Source organism: Pecten maximus, chromosome 6, assembly GCF_902652985.1.
Source record: "Pecten maximus chromosome 6, xPecMax1.1, whole genome shotgun sequence".
NCBI lineage: Eukaryota > Metazoa > Mollusca > Bivalvia > Pectinida > Pectinidae > Pecten > Pecten maximus.
The window spans coordinates 23,042,629-23,059,913 of record NC_047020.1 but is presented as its reverse complement, the minus strand read 5'-3'; the positions used below and the strand labels follow the sequence as shown (position 1 = coordinate 23,059,913).

Here is a 17,285-nt window from a genome sequence, read left to right as displayed (position 1 = left end):
CACCAAATTCAATTAAGATTCAGTCAGCAGTATAATTGACTACTTCATAAAGATGAAGATTTCTCTCATCAAACTGACCACAAAGAATGTCTAAACAAGAAACGTTATTCAAGTATCACTCCACTGCAGATGTACCTACTGCATGGTAAGACAACTGGCAAATGTTAAAATACTGATCTTACCAACAATTAGTCTAAGTAAAACAGTTAGAGTAAATTGAAAAATCTCTTCTTTAGAAATACTTCCAAGCTTTAAGATATCTTAATTAATTTTTTCCTTTTTTTTTTAAATGAAATTTCAGCAACACGAAAACATTACTTAGACTCCTTTGTGCTTCAATAATAACTTAAAACAAAGTATTTTATTGTCCCCTAAGATTTGTTTTTAGCAAAGTTGACTTCATACTTATACTTGACTACAGTATTCAGCCTCTCCTTCATAGTAAATTTGAAAGTTGGAAAACTCAGGAAAAACAAGGAGAGGAGTTTGAAGGATTTAGTTGGGTTCCCATGTGAAAAAGAGGGAAAAACACATTTCTGGATGATGCTCTGACAGGAATCGAACCCAGGCCTCCAGTGTGGTAGTCCCTGACTCTTGTCTACGTCTCTACGTCTGGAGCTTTAGGAGAAGCATGCTCCGTCAGCTAAGTGACAGAGACAGTATTTAACACTCTAATAGCCACACCAACCCGTTCCTTTTACATATATGTACAATTTCAGACTGACTTATATATCGACTGACTGCTGTGAGGACGACTCTTCTTTCAACAATATTGCCATTTCAAGGAAGATTTTATTTCACATTTACTGATGAATAAATCTCCTGAATCGTAACCAAAATCTAGATCCATGTCAGAAAAATACACACTGCTTAACAAGGATGCTTGTTTGAATTTTATAAATACCTCTCTAATGTAGCCATAAAATATGTATTAAAAAGTGTTTAATATCCAAACTATTAGATCAGAGTCATCCTTATGTCAGAGTCATTGTTAGGTCACCGTCGTCGGAGTCATCATTGAGTCAGAGTCTATAAGAAGCTTTCAATACTAAATGATTTAATGATAAATCTGTTTCCTATCTGTTAAGTTAATTATATCATCACTAACTGTTTCTGTATTGCTTTAACTCTAAAAAAAAAATAAGAAAAAAGAATCAAAACGGTGTTTGTATTTATCTTTTGGGACCAAATTTACCTTCAGTTAATTCATATTGAAAAATAAATATGTTTACTAGATCTGAAGTATTACAATATTTACAAGTTCTTAAAAACCTTAAAGTAATTTTCAGACTTCCTAAATCGGCGGCTTTTTCATGTTAATCTGAGAAGTTGATGAGATTACTTACAACAGAAGGTAAGATTATAACAAGTTTAACTTTTGGTACATATCTTAAACATGTGTGTGCTCAAAACTACAGAGTTTCTAATGCAGACCAAAAAATACCATAATCACAATTATATCAGATTTATATTGATTTCCAAATGGGATTTGTCTTAACAGCTGAAAGTTTGTAAACCCTTGTCTTTTATGTTTCACCGACCCTGGGAGTTGAAGTTAGTGTAAAACCTCTGATGATTGTAATATAGGTATAATCTTTGTGACAGGACAGGTATGATTCATACCTGTGTTTTTGTAATAAAGACCTATTAATACACCAGTATAACAATGTGCCATACGGATTAACAGATGATCAGATTATCTGGATTAATGTAACAGGTAGCTCATACCTGTAAAGCATGTCTTAAGAGCCCTGGGTTCAAACGCGGTACATATTAAATTGTGTGGGAAAAAAACATGCACACCATATAAGGTCAGGTATTATAATTAAGAAGTGACGTCTTAACAAAACTTACTAACTTTGAATTTTAATGTAGATTTTGTTCATCCTTATTTTTTTATTTTTCAAATACTGAATGAAAAATCCATCTACAAATAATAATTGAAGAAAACATTTTTCATCAAGTTTCTAAAAATATTTCATTCCACTAATTTAAAAAAAAATAAAAGTATACATATATCTTTTTTTTGTATTTTCACCATCACCAAAAATTCTCTCTCAAAAAAAAAACCCCACAAATTTGCAAAAACAAAGAATTTATTCTATTTAAAGTTTTAAGCACTAACACCTGTCTGTCTGAAATGTAAATGCAAATCCTTTCTCCACACTAAGAGTTTACCAATAATTACTACTGACCACTGGACAGCATTTAATAAATGACCGCCTTATCAAAGACATCATTTTGCATACCCAGGTGCACACTTAAAGCTGTTATATAACATCAACACGTATAGTTAACATTAACAGTTCACAATAAATTTTCACAATTTCTATTCTTTTCATTAAATAGAGGAAGATGCTGAGTGAAAAAATCCAATTTATAGGAAGTTACGGTAACATAAATAAAACAGTTAATTAATGTATAAATGATATATATTAAAAAAAAGAATTAAGATAGAAAAAAATAAATGAATTAAGCTAACAGAACATTTCCAGACAGGTTAATTAATTAGCACAGTTTCCAAGACTTAAGGATTTCAAAGATAACATCAAGACAGCTGCTGAGGAGTTTTACTAATTACAGGTGATCATACAGGTAAAAGATCTACTCTTAATTCTGTCTATAGTTGACAAGATAGGTGACAGAATTATGGTAAGAAGATAAAGATGATGGAATTATGAGATAAAATAAAAGATAAATTTGACCAGACACATCGTAATCAGTTTGTCTGGAAAGTCCAACACTGACCTCAGACATTTTCTTACCAATTTTAATTTTGTTTTATTTATATATATAATAGATCTTTGAATTCAAAATCAATATTGTGCAATTCCATCATAATTCATTATATAAATAAAATAAATATCAAATAAATTTTCAATGATAAATAATATAAATGAACTCTTACCTTTCCAGTTCTGGAGCAGTTAATCCTAAGTGAATTTCTGTATTAGATATCACACTTTTGTTTAAAATCAGATTTCACTTAATTAATTTGCAACTCTTATTTCTACATCAGCTTCAGTATAGAAGATCTTTAACAAGTAACAAGCCAAGAGCACATTGGACTTACAACATCCAGTCAGGTTTATGTATAAAACATTTATTAATCCGCGGTTTACTATTCAACTATGAGCCTAAGCTTCCTCAAACCAATCACTTGGCATGGAAGCTTCTGTCAAAATCCGGGTGATAGAAATGTTTACTGATGGGCTTTCTCACCATAGGTAAGTCAAGAGCTTCCTTGACCGCCCAGTGTGATAGGTATTTGTGGAAATCTCAAAGTCAAATCTTCATTAATCTGCCGGTGAAAGTTAATAATCAATGAATGTTTCGATGATTACTAATAAGTAAACTAATCAGATTGTGTCCATGCACTGACCGTTCGTTTGGACATGTACTAGTCAAGACTGACCACCAAACACAAAAGTAAGGATCTATACTGGACAAGGGAAGAAAAGGCTGTCACAGATTACCAGTGTGACACCAGTACAATGACACGGCATGTTGTCATACATATACTGTATAGATTATCGTCTCTCAAAGTCATATCGACCCAATAGAAAATACCACTCATTATGTCATAATAGGAAAATTCTATACACAAGCCCACGAAATTATAGCCATTATTCAGGTGATTAAGGACTTTATAAAAATAATAATCCAATCACCATTTCTTAAAGTCATTTGGCAATAAAAGTTATTTTTGCTGTTATGTAATGATATTATAGAATTATTCTCTACTTTAAGTATAATATTAATGATCTGTGATTCAGCAAGGAAAAGAATTTGTATAAAGATGATATGAATAAAAATATCTCATCCGGTAACTATAGATCCCCAAAATACTTAAAAGTTAAACAAATACTTGTAACTTAATTACTTTGATCTACGACTTAGGTACATTATAGACACAAATTCAACCTCAAAATAAAGCAATATGTTATACCATGCATTTGTTATTAAGAAGATATCAGTTTCACGTCCCTTTCCTCTTCTGTTCGTTAGTCTTTGGTTTGGAATTTAGACTTTGTAAATTTCATATAAATCTTTCTTACCATCAGAAGTCCTGATCCCTCAGTATGGTGTCAGCAGTTACTCAAAGGCTTATTTTCTCTCTCAGACTATTGTCAGAAACTGTTTAACACTAAGGCTTTCTCCGGCCTGTTATGAAGGTCGCTAATGTTGGGGTTAATATATAATAACTTGACACTTTGAACTTGCCTATGTAAGAATTTACATAGTACCTGTGAAAATTGACCCAAGAAGGCTAACAAACATTAGGTGTTCGAGATGTCTCACCAATTAGGGCAAATACTTCGTGACATAATTGAGTGAAAGGGAATGTAGTCAGTCAGGTAATGAAGTTAGAATACAGGTACAAATACAATTAACATCTACCTGGAAAAATATCAATACCTACAGGTAAAACTGATGACGGAATCACAGGGAAAGGTGTTTGTTTCTTTAAATAAAGGTTTTGTATCACACACAGGTGTTTTGACTAGTAATTAAGTTCTGCATGGACAGACAGGATGATAGAATTGACATAGAACTAGCCAATGTTTGCCCAGGTATTTGTGGCCGGAATGGAGGCGGCATGGATGGACAAAGGCAGAAAAAGAAACAAACTGGACAATGGATCAGGGGAAGTAAACATAGCAGCTGACCAGTAAAATGTAACCAAACATCTAGAGAGTGGACAAAGGAACAGTGGACACACGCTAGTGTAACTTTAGACAAGAAAACATCAACACACCTAATGATTTGTCAGTTTGAGAAAATCAAACATTTTCAACTGATAAATATTTATTTTTTATGTAATTTAAATAATTTGAATATTTTTTAAATAAAGAGTACAACACTGCAGTATCAAATCTGACAAAGAAAATTCTACAACAGATAATTGAAGGATGAATTGGTAAATATTTCAAAATCAGTCTGTAACTTTTATCAGAGTAAGCTAACCATACTTTTGCATCCCACCATCATCAAATTAAAGTTATAGAGTGGACATAGATTGACCACCCCGCTTGACCAGAGGGTGTTTGTAAATTTGATGCTAACTTCCTACAAACAAACAGCCATTATTACCAGACAGACACTTTAAATGTATTCCATGTACCACAATACTCAGTACCCCAAATGAAGTCAACATAGACCGTTAAGTGACTCATACTCATTCAGAGCTTGACCACACTACGAAAGCTGACCCAGTGAAGTAACAGACCTGTGTTATCAACTTCGCGTTAAATATTCTAAAAGTTTAATTTTAAGTTGATACACATTGATGATATTCAAAAGTTCTTTCTTGCTTTGATGTCTAAAAAAGCAGTAGATTTTTTACATAGAAAAAATATACGGTAATTTTAAGCGATAGAAATAAGAGTAATTAACAGCTTTTGTTTATTATTTACAAATAAGAATTGGATCCATGCAGAAACAGCCTCTTGTTAACTTTAATTTAGGGTAAAATACATAACCTAAATCTTTTTAAAAGTTTTTTTTTTCTTCTGTTTTTGAAACAATTAACAAGTAACGCGTAGACTTTTTTTTTTTTTAAAGTTTAGCTTTATCATAACCAACAGTGGAACTCCACCTGTACACACAGATATTTGATGAGAAGTCATCATGGTTTATGGGATAAACGACCAAAACCTTAAACCTTAGAGAAACACATTAAAACAGACTTTCATCCTTTTTGACAGAAACAAGTTACCTAATCCTTAATTTCCCTGACAAAATGGACATCACAATGGTTGTCTCAAATAAAACAACGAACACAAGAAACGTGTATCGCCTTGTTTCACTCTTTAGTATCGTAATAAGTACCCTGCCTTAAATACGAGTCAAAGTGATGAGAGGTCAGGTTTCATTTTCAAAGTGAAACCTTGACTGCACAAGAACAGTACCTTTTTATGGCGTGTAATTTGATGCTCGACAATGCTCATATGCTTGAGGAACTCTTCTGCTTCGAAGATAGGATGCTATACCGTGTCTCTCACAAAGCGAACTCTCCTGTCTTGCAACGGGTGACCTTAAATGAAAGGAAATGCACAACTTGATGAACTAAATATGAATATTGGTGTACAATAGTACAGGGGGCAGGAGACCTACCGCTAGGCTGATAATATCAGTTTCATTCAAAATAACACACTGGTTTTATATCAAATTTCAATAAAATTATTGTCAAGATTTATTCCCTTAGAAGTAAATATCATGTTTTGTTGTTTCCTTAAAAAGACATTCCATGACAAAAAGGAACATCAAATTACAAAGAAAGAAATGTCTTTTAAATGTAGATTCGTCTTCCAAGTCTGTTAAAGAAACTGACAAGGATTAGACTTAATCTTGTGTTTTTTGAAGATATACAGTTCAGCTTGCATGAATATCATCCTCTACCAGATTCACTTGTCTGCAGATATATATTACTCGAACATATTCTGTTTCCAGTTTTGTGTGGAATTGATTATTACAAAAGTCAAGCTGAACACATTTTTTCAAAATCATTTTTTCGCATTGAAGACATTACAATTGTTTATATTATTTGTGAGGTTATTATTTTCATATTTGTTTTGAGATAACTATTATTCATAAATTTATGGAATATATATCAAATTAAGTTTGAGTTAATCATTATTCATAATTTTATGGAATATAATATCAAATTAAATTTGAGTTAATTATTATTCATAATTTTATGGAATATATATCAAATTAAGTTTCATAGGAGCAGAAACATTAACCAAGTAATGAAAAGTTAAATTTGTAAAATAAAGACATCATTGATGCATTAATGACATCATATATATCTAAATCACCTGAGTGAATTACCCTTAACAAACGATATACACTGTACTATGAAAATGATTTCCAAACGAAGTCAATGCCTCACAAAGATGGCATGTCTATTCAACATCATGACATATTTCTGGGTCATCTCAATTGTAATCGGTCACTCTGACTGTCCTAAGCCTCTCAAATAACTTGACCATTACCTGTGTCCACTTGTGGGGTAATTTGGACACTTGACCACACCAAGAGAGACCTAAGAATGAGGGAGGGTGTGACACCTGATTTTAGGATAGTATGTTCCCCAGCTGGACACAAACCATTCATGTTTGGAGTCAGGGGGCGAAATCAACAAAATCCATTACCACATGGGGTGTTAAGTTGACAGTACATTCCTCACAAACACTCAAACGTGTTACACCACAAAACACATTATAACTGGTACAATAAAATAAATGAAGGAACTTCCTGGAAGGAGACAATTATAGAAAACAAAAGGTAAATGGCCTGCTGGAGATTGAACTATTGTGTCACGTACGTTTTACTCCTACTGACATATAATTAACAAAATATGATAATATTATTATGAGTGTATGGTATATCATATTAATATTATTATGAGTGTATGGTATATCATATTAATCAAAACATACAGGAGTTTAAAAAAAAAATATTCAAAAAAGGTTTCTAAAGTCATAAAAAATGACATATTTCCTCCTATGTGAATTTGACCAGGAAGATATTTACGATGATTTCACATTTACCTGGGTATAAACCTTGTTGGGAATTAGAATGTCCACATGGATAAAAGACAAATGTCCACACGGATAAAAGACAATCAGGTAAACACTAGTATAAAATCGCCACATAAATGTATATAGGTGTTCCAGGTCCTTAACCGAGAGAGTCGGTCGGGTCTCCAGAGAAATGAACAAAGACAGAAGGTAGGAAGACTTCCCCAGACAGATAAAGATCAGTCCATATTCCGACAGACAATCGGTTAGGTAACACCCATGTGTTGAGGCCAAGCCCCTCAGGTAAACAAAAATAAAATCAAAATGTAGACAGACCCTGTACAGATTAAAAGGAGATGGATGATACAGATGTTATGTCACAGGTAAACATTTAAATAGTAATTAATGATACTTATCAGAAAATAAACCATGTTGTTAAACAATTACGTGTAGCTAGTTATAATGGTGTAATTCTACACATAGCCACGATTTACCAAACTGATCATGTTGTGTTACCATGTTTACCAATGATTTCATTCATTTGTGAAAATGTAAATACCTACATATCGTAATCAGCTTTATCTTTCTATCATCAAAAGAATGCTTATTCATTTTTTATTCAATTAAGAAAACACTCATGCAAGGCATATGATATAACACATTGTAATGTTATTTTTATTACCCAATAAAAATAAATCATAAAGTGATAAAATTGTTGATATGCATACATTACATATTCATAATCCTTGATAATAGATTTCACAGCTACATATACTATATTTGCCCTAATAAGAGCACAGTACATTTACAACTACACAAAAGAGGTGATCAACTTAATATTACCATGTACAGGGAAAAATTTACTTACAAAATCTGGGTGGAAAAAATGAAAACTTTTACTTATTTAGATATTATCTTTATGTAGGAAAACCAATACAGAGTCTTTGTTTAAAATACTTAACATTACATTAGTAGATCAGAAAAGCCAGAAACTTTTTGTATGCAGGAGTAAAAGAATTCAGCATCTAGGAATTCTTCACCCCCACAATTTATTTCAATTATAATGCAACTATCCTCTTCTCCTATAAACATGTACATGTATAGGCACTTTTTAGGTTGAATACAATATGTACACACTTTTAAGTACAGGCACAGGTAATATATTTCGTTTAACTTTTCATAAATAGTTTCCTGAAAGGTTTAAATTGTATAAGATTTAAAAGGTGAAACAAATGCAGTGATAAAAATAAATGTATCATTTAATAAAATTGTATGACGGTTGTATTAGAAATCTTGATAACATATTATGTCTGATGACATTTTGAATTAAAAAGCAATACATGTCCCCTACCGGCCTCAATTAAAATAGTAACAGTGACCTTCACCTTGATCCAAAACCCATGAAACTCAAACTTAATCTGTAGCTATTTATACTGAAGTTGCATAATAACTTTCACCAACATACTGTACTTTGAAGCATGGCTGAGAAAAGTGTGGAAAAATGAGTGGACGGCCGGACAGACAGAGTGGACAGACAGACAGACAGACAGAGGAGAAGGCCGGACAGACAGAGTGGACAGACAGACAGACAGAGAACGGGGTGGAAACCTAGTCTCCCTGGTCTCACCGATAGGGGTTTAATAAACTGGATCTTGTTGTCATATGATAGAATTGTTCTTTACAACTCAGGTTTTCAAATTATGTCATGTTGACAAATGGACAAATTAGATGTTATAGGTCAGACAAGGTCAAATTGATGCATTCCTTAACAATGACATCTCCAAACTGTTTGATGTTTTCTTTAATTTTTCTACAGTCTAGAATCTGATCAGTGGTATATATTTTTTGACTGATGTTTATATCAGACAGATCACAACAAAACATCTTCTGTATAAATATGTAATAGTGATCGGTGAAGGCACAAGACCCTGTATTGGTAAGAAGCGAGACTCTTGAGATTTAATTGCGATACCACTTATCAATGTTTGCCTGCCACTAGCATATCAAGCACAGAGACCCGGATTTCAATATGAAAACACTATCTAACAAGCTCTGTATGTTTTCCGAACTCTTCAAACTTTGATACTCTTGAACCTTTCCCGTTGTACGTTATTTGCTTCGATTGACAATATACACTCATTTTACCTTTGATACTTTCATCTCATTGGCTGAAAACACCTGGTGAAGAAGTTGGAGTTGAGAAGTGTATTTTAGAAAGTTTTGTGGACAATTTCTTCCCGGCTCTAATTAGCACTCACAAACTCTAGTTACCCTCCTTGAAATACTTGTCAAAATACTGAGCAAACTTTGCACCAAATGAAATCACGTTCCCCTCTGAGGATTGTATTCAGACTTCAGAGCCATTCAATAAGAACAATTTCATTATTATATATAGCCATCAGTCGAAACTACAACTTCTGTTATGCTCTGAATTCAATTTTTTTTCTTCTCCATTTCAATTGCGATGAGTGTTTTATGCTAATGGTTGTCAAACAGAGAGGTAATGTTGCACCCTGGGTGTCGGACTCCTCGCACAAAAGAGTTCTGACATATCGTTTCCTGAAGAGGGTATACGGACGTACCAGAGTGAATCTGGCTTTTCTATGTTCGCAGCAGGTTGGTGGGTCATTTACCTACCACCCCACAGAACCAGCAGGACCTAAACATTTCCAATTAATGCTATCAAAAAATTCACCTGCCTTAGACTGCAATGTTAATATACATTTAATTTGATTTCAGATATACCTGCTTGGATATTCAATTTCAAACAGGTGAGAAAATATTGAAAATATCCTGTTAACGAAACATTGATTTCTTAAGGACCCGGCAGATCACTGCGAAATGAAGACATGTAAAGGCAAGCTTAGGGATAGGAGACAGGAAAGTCAACCGTACATACGGAAATCTACAGTGATGGTCCTCACAGACAATACGCCACATACTGAGCTGTAGCTAGTGGTTAACATGGCCGCCCTGGTGATAAAGTTTAGAAGCTTATCTCCACAGGAATCATTCCAATCTTGAACAGAAGTCTCATCGTTTTACAATATCATGCTGGTTTGAGGTTTAAGAATATCAAAAAACATACCCAGAATTTCTCTCCAGGTTAATTTGCGGATGTTGGTGAGAAAGATGCTCCTCATGCAAAAGCAAAAACCTTATAAATATATATCCATATAAAACAGTTCAATTTGTCATTTAAGCTTCAAGATCAAATTCCAAGATAACTAAAACTTCCTGGATATTGTTATTTCAGTAAATTTATACTCTGTTATGAACATCTGCTAATTTTGCCAGCCAGCAATGAGAATAAAACGTGTGCTGATTGGTCAATTTGAGGATACTAATCTGTTAGCTCTAAATATGACACAAGAGATATTCTTGTCGGGGATCGACAGCAAATCATCATTGGCGGGTCTATATCTGGTGTCGCATGAAAACTACGTCATGAAGCATTTGACTGAACTATAGATATCATATCGTGAAAACTATTTACATTCCACATTGCCTTCCTGATGAGAAAAAACACTTCAAATGCAAAAAAAAAAAAAAAATGATAATAATAACCATAGGATAGTACGTCTGGCAATTTTAATACAAGACATGATTATCAAATGTTTTCTGAAATGTTATCTTCAGAACTTAAGAAACCCCAGAAGTCCTGAACACTATCATTAAATAGACTGCCTATTCTATATAGATATCCACTGATGTTTGATGACAGTTTGTGAGGAGAAGTCCATCTATCCAGCCATTTTTTTTATTCTGTTACCTTTCAAAGAACAGTGGAGTCTGTTGAGATAATCATAGCATGTCATTTTAAACACGTGGGAAACGATCTGTTTTGATTGGGTGCTGTAGGACATTTAATAGTGTCAACAAATATTAATATAACTGAAATATGTTTTGAGGATAATATACTGAACTAACACATACTATGATTACCGAGTCCACAGGAGACAGTCGTTCGTAGTCATAATCTATCGTTTATTTTAATAGTCTGGCCACAAATCTAGCGGAGAGCAACACCCTATTGACGGCCTTAATAGCAAGCTTTCGTCCTTTTTACCGAGTGACCTGTTTGAGACACAATGATGTAGAAATCACACAGTTGAAATACATTTGTTGGCATTTTTCTGATCAATTAAGTTCAAAAATTACTGATTTTTATCTTTTGTTGGGTTGCCTCTCTACAAGATATGTGTCAAATTCAATTTTTAGAAATTTTCTCAAACTTACAAGTTTGTTTTGTTAAAAAAAGTAATAGTGTTTTTCAATCTTTAACAATAGATTATGATAAAATTATTAAAACTCAAAAAGACCTTTAAGAACGATATGTGTTGATACTTAACACTATCTCAAGATATCTAACTCTTAATTCATTTCTTATAGAATAATTTTAGATATGTAAAACTTTCACATTCTTTGGAATTCCCTCATAGATTTAATTTTTATTGTAACAATATATCACATGTGGATATGCGTTTGATTTGCAGACATGTGGACGGGTCAAAGTTCAACAATTAGCATTAAGAATTATTGCGATCTTTCCAAATGAATGACAAACAGAAATGGTTGCCTTGGTCTGATTTATTCTGATACTATAGCAATCCTTACAAGTATACGAGGGTTGTAATGGTTCTGATATTGGTCATGATAAAATATTGGAAGGGATCAGAGTTCAAAAAGGATGTTCACATTAGACTTAGAGGCTCTGAACAAAGCTGTGAGGCTGTCCCCGTAATATTTCAAATTTTAAAAATGTCCGAAACTTTCCTTGTACTGACTCAGTTCCTGTTACCGTGATTACATCTTAATAAACAAGACTTCTACATATTTCAAACTTCCTGGCATTTCTAATTAAAGACAAGGTGTTCTGTCCTTGTAAACAATACTTCCATTATCATTAAAACTTCCTGGTATCGTAAGACATCCCAGATTTCAGAGTTTTGGTAAACTTTTAAGAATTAATATGTTTCAACTTTAGTACATCATCAGCAAAGCCTTCTGTCACATATATATATATATATTGTAGGTTGTCTAAAATATTTAAACGATGCAGTTTCCATATATTAGAAAGACAGGTTCTTCATGAAATACTTTCAACACCATGCTACTATATATACTTTATACATAAAATGTCACCATATAAATCACATAACAATCAAGTTAATTAAATCAGTTGTCAGGTAGGTATATATATCCTAGAGACCATTAGTTTAGTTATCCCCTAATTGTTCTGGGCAGGTGAGTCTGTCGCTGTCAGATGAGTTATGAATTATACAGCTGCATTAATACGACACAGCTGCCAGGCATTTTTGAAATTAATTAAGGTTTCTCTGTATGATGAGGTCCACATATTCATTAGGCAACATTGTCAAGCTATTCCTTATTGAATATTGAAGCTTGAATAATAACTACGAAGAAAAAGAAACTTTTGTATTTTGAAGTAAAACTTGTCTAAATGCAAACAGGTCAAATGAAAGCTTAATACTACATCATCTAAAACTTGTGTATATTGACTCGCAGCTAAACCTGTCTACATTGACTAACAAGTAAACCTGTCTATATTGACTTATAAGTAAACCTACCTATTTGACTCACAGCTAAACCTGTCTGTATTGACTAACAAGTAAACCTGTCTATATTGACTCACAGCTAAACCTGTCTATATTGACTAACAAGTAAACCTGTCTACATTGACTAACAAGTAAACCTGTCTATATTGACTAACAAGTAAACCTGTCTATATCAACTCACAGGTAAAAATGTCTGTTGATTCACAACTAAACCTGTCTATATTGACTCACAGTTAAACCTGTCTCCATTGACTCTCAAGCAATCCTGTTTATACTGACTCACCTGTCTATATTGACTAACAAGTAAACCTGTCTATATTGACTAACAAGTAAACCTGTCTATATTGACTAACAAGTAAACCTGTTTATACTGACTCACCTGTCTATAATAGATTATATATCAACTTACATGTAAATGTCTCTGTATCGACTCACAGGAAAAGTGATATTAATATTGTCTATATTAACTCACAGGTAAAAATGTCTGTTGATTCACAAGTCAGCCTGTCTAGAACAACAATTCAACCTTAAAACTGGCTAATCTGGCAATGACAAACTAAAGTCTGTCAAATTAGACTTAAACACATAAACCTGTCTAATCTGGACTGACAAACTAAACCTGTCTATTCTGGAAAGACAAACTAAACCTCTCTAATCTGGACTGTCAAGCTAAACCTTGTCTAATCTGAACTGAACAAATTAACCTCATTAATCTGGACTGACAAACTAAACCTCTCTAATCTGGACTGACAAACTAAACCTCTCTAATCTGGACTGTCAAGCTAAACCTTGTCTAATCTGAACCGACAAAACTATAACCTATCTAATTTGGACTGAAAAACTAAACCATGTCTTATCCAGACTGACAAACTAAACTGGCATATTAAATCATTTCCATCATAAAACACTGTGTAAAAACACAATCTTCAGTCTACCTGATTTACATCTGTAGTGATGCAACCTTAAGTTTCAGAGGCTGACCATTGACTGGTCAGTTATAGGTTACTGATCTGTCCAATAGCCTCATTGACTGGTCAGTTATAGGTTACTGATCTGTCCAATAAATCTATCAAGCTAGCAGCAATCAAACAATTGACTGGCTTCACCAGTGTCCAACAATGACCAACTAACAAAGCATGTAAATTATTTATTTACACCTGAACATAACGAGTTACAAGCATGTCTATAAGATAAAATGGCCTAGCTACCTGGAGGGTTCAAAAAGATTCAAACACTTTGTTGACTGCTTAAAAACATCAACTTTTAATTTCTAAAATGAATTTTGAACAAAAACAAATTTGTGAAAAATATACAGACCAGGTATTAAAAGAATCAATAGGAGTGTTTACACAGGTAACATTGACCAATGGTGAAAACAAACATGTAGTGGACATTTCTCAGGAGGACTTATTATGGACATATTGACCACTAACACCATATGGAGGAAAGTTTACACAAACTTGGTCACAAATTTGATATTGGAAAATTAAAATATACCCAAATCAACCGGCGTTCACTGTCATTCTCTGATACTAGTCAACCTCAGATATACTGAGCACTGTGTTGTGTTATAACGATGAGGAGATGGAGAGGATGTATCTGTTAGTATACCACTGTGTTATAGAATTAATAATGACAGGTAACAATGAGAAAACAATTAATCCTATCTGAACAAAAAACCTAACTGGAAAAATCAAAACTGAGTTGAACTGTTTCGATTGGATAACACTTTTGTCAGACTATTAAGGTTGACTGAATATACAGGTTCAGTTCACACAGATATAGCTGCAGTGAAATTGTCATAAATTATACAAAGTAAAACTACAAGAAACTTAAGGTACATGTACATTAATGATATAGGATTTAATATATCTAATATTTTTTCTTCTAAATCTTATCATTGTCAAAAGATTTCATATCAAATGTATCCTCTATATTTCATAAGAGGGAAATTGCTGTTGTTGTTTTTTCCAGATTTAGTCAACATTATAAGTAAAACTAGTGTTTTTTTTATTGTAAGATTAAATTTTCTTTTTAAATACAATAAGAATACAATCCAAGACAACTTAACATGTAGTTTTAAGTCAATGTCATATGTATACTGTTCACAAGTCTTGAATTAAGATTTGAACATACTGTCCATGAACTTTTTGGACTTTATTCCAACCTTTCCTTGTAAGATCCTGTACTTTTAGGTGGACTGACTGACTACACCAGCTTTAGGCTGTAAATGTTTTTTTTTATATACCAGAAGTTAATATCTATATATATCTAAACGTGAGTGAGGTCAAATATACAACAATGTCCAGACTCCACATAAAATAGATCTATCACAAAAAAAAGGTCAGAACTGAGGTTTTGTTAACACTAAATACTTGGACAGCAAACATATATTTATCCTCGTCCACAATTTATATACTATACCTACAGACTGTGTATACCTGTGACAAACGTTCCGCCTCTTTTTTCGTGACACGATCAAGGTGTCTACATACATCCTATTCTAAAGCACATAAAAACTACACCTGGTAATTTTAATTTTTTTTACATTATTTTAAAAGCAAAGCGTTTGTAAACACTCAACCATATATTAAAATCATCTCTGATGGTCATAAATTTCGTCCATTTAAAACTTCAGGTCATTTTTAGTAACAAATACAGTCTTTGTTTCCGAGTATTTCCTACCAAATAACAGTGTTACGATAATAACAACCTTTGCGATAAAATCTGTGAATGTCTGTTTAGAGTCACTAACATGAGCCAGATTTTAGTGACAACGATCAAATAGGAAACTGTTTTGTTCAGTGTATGACCTTAAGCTGCCAACGAAAAGTTTAAATATCTAACCTTAGATAATCACTCAATTCATCCATCTCAAGTGTAACCAACATTTCACTGAAACTTTACTCTACCAGAGAAATTGTATACCCCCATCAAAAACACTTCATAAACAGGTAAAAATATTCTTGACATTTGTCATAAATAGTAACTTAGTTGTTAAAAGATCATTTTGATTTAAACAATAATTATTGTATCAACATTTGTTAAAATTGACAAAAATTATAGATTCTGATATGATGAAGATTCCTTTGAGTTTTAAAACAGCATCTTTAACACATAAAAACATAAAAATATTTTGATTATAATTTTTAAAATCCCTTAAATAGGACTGAATTTCACAAATTACACAATTTTACTACTTATATGACATAGTTACCTCAGCTGGCATCCAAAGGGTTATTCCCTAGTTTATATCACAAAATCACGAAATGTACTAACCATAGCAAATATCACAACAAACCTGTGTAAGTCTGTATCAAGGTAGGGTATATTGTATAGTAGTAAAGTTAGCCAGCCAGATACAGGCTCCGCCCACCGTGTGGTCGGTCACAGGTGCCCCCAGGCTAAAGCTGTGGTGTTACAATAGCTGGATAGCACACAGATCAGGTAAAAATCACAGGTGATCTGAGTATAGTAACAAGCATCCTGGTTTGTTAGATACAGGTATTGGTCATACTACCAAAGGACACCGATTTCTATAGGAATCTTAACAAGTATTAGAGGGTTAATCAGACACTACCATTTCAAGGCTTTCAAATTGGTTGATGAAAAGTGTCATTTATATCTTAGCAAAGCTCTCATAGCTGGTTATATGTACTAGTGTACCCTTTACATGAAAATTATGATAAATAATCAGAAAGTAACACAGAAATACTAGCAAAAAATTTGATTAAAGTATTTGAAACTTCAACATTAATACTCACATAATAATTATTTAAAAAAATAATTAAACAATTAACCAAAAAAAACAAGAAAAACCAATTACTAATACAAACTTGATAATGCTTCATTAAGAATAATGTTTACAACATTCAAAACTACTCAGTTAAAGAGCAAAATCTCAAAGTACATGATTGTATATTATATTAACTGTATGATTTATTTCGAATGTACCAGCTCATTATAACCATAAAAACCAGTATAAATTGAAATGTTTAAAGTCTAAATTGTTGTTTTTTTTTCTTTTTTTTCTTTTAATCAAAACTTCATTAGATTGTTAAATTCCAGCATCAAAATAAATTATTGAGGTAAAATTACAAAGTTGTTTAATCTCCTAATTTTCAGTAAATGACACAGAAAATATTCTATCAGATGACATTTTAAATTACTGGTGGTGAAC

At 32.7% G+C, this 17,285-nt stretch overlaps 1 protein-coding gene across 3 annotated transcripts in view; it reads right to left on the bottom strand.

The window, feature by feature from the left end:
• LOC117329279 (protocadherin gamma-B5-like) overlaps nucleotides 1-16,429 on the bottom strand; it is a 37,759-nt gene extending 21,330 nt beyond the window's left edge. The window contains exons 1-2 of one of the 3 annotated variants that reach the window (XM_033887142.1): nucleotides 16,323-16,429; nucleotides 5,913-6,037 (exon numbers count right to left, since the gene is read on the bottom strand). The gene's annotated coding sequence lies outside the window, so the exon portion shown is untranslated. Of the gene's footprint in view, nucleotides 1-2,908; nucleotides 3,170-4,058; nucleotides 4,178-5,912; nucleotides 6,038-16,322 lie in introns of those variants that run through there. The other 2 variants (XM_033887145.1, XM_033887144.1) reach the window with 2 other exon arrangements.
• Between the last annotated feature and the right edge of the window lie 856 nt (nucleotides 16,430-17,285).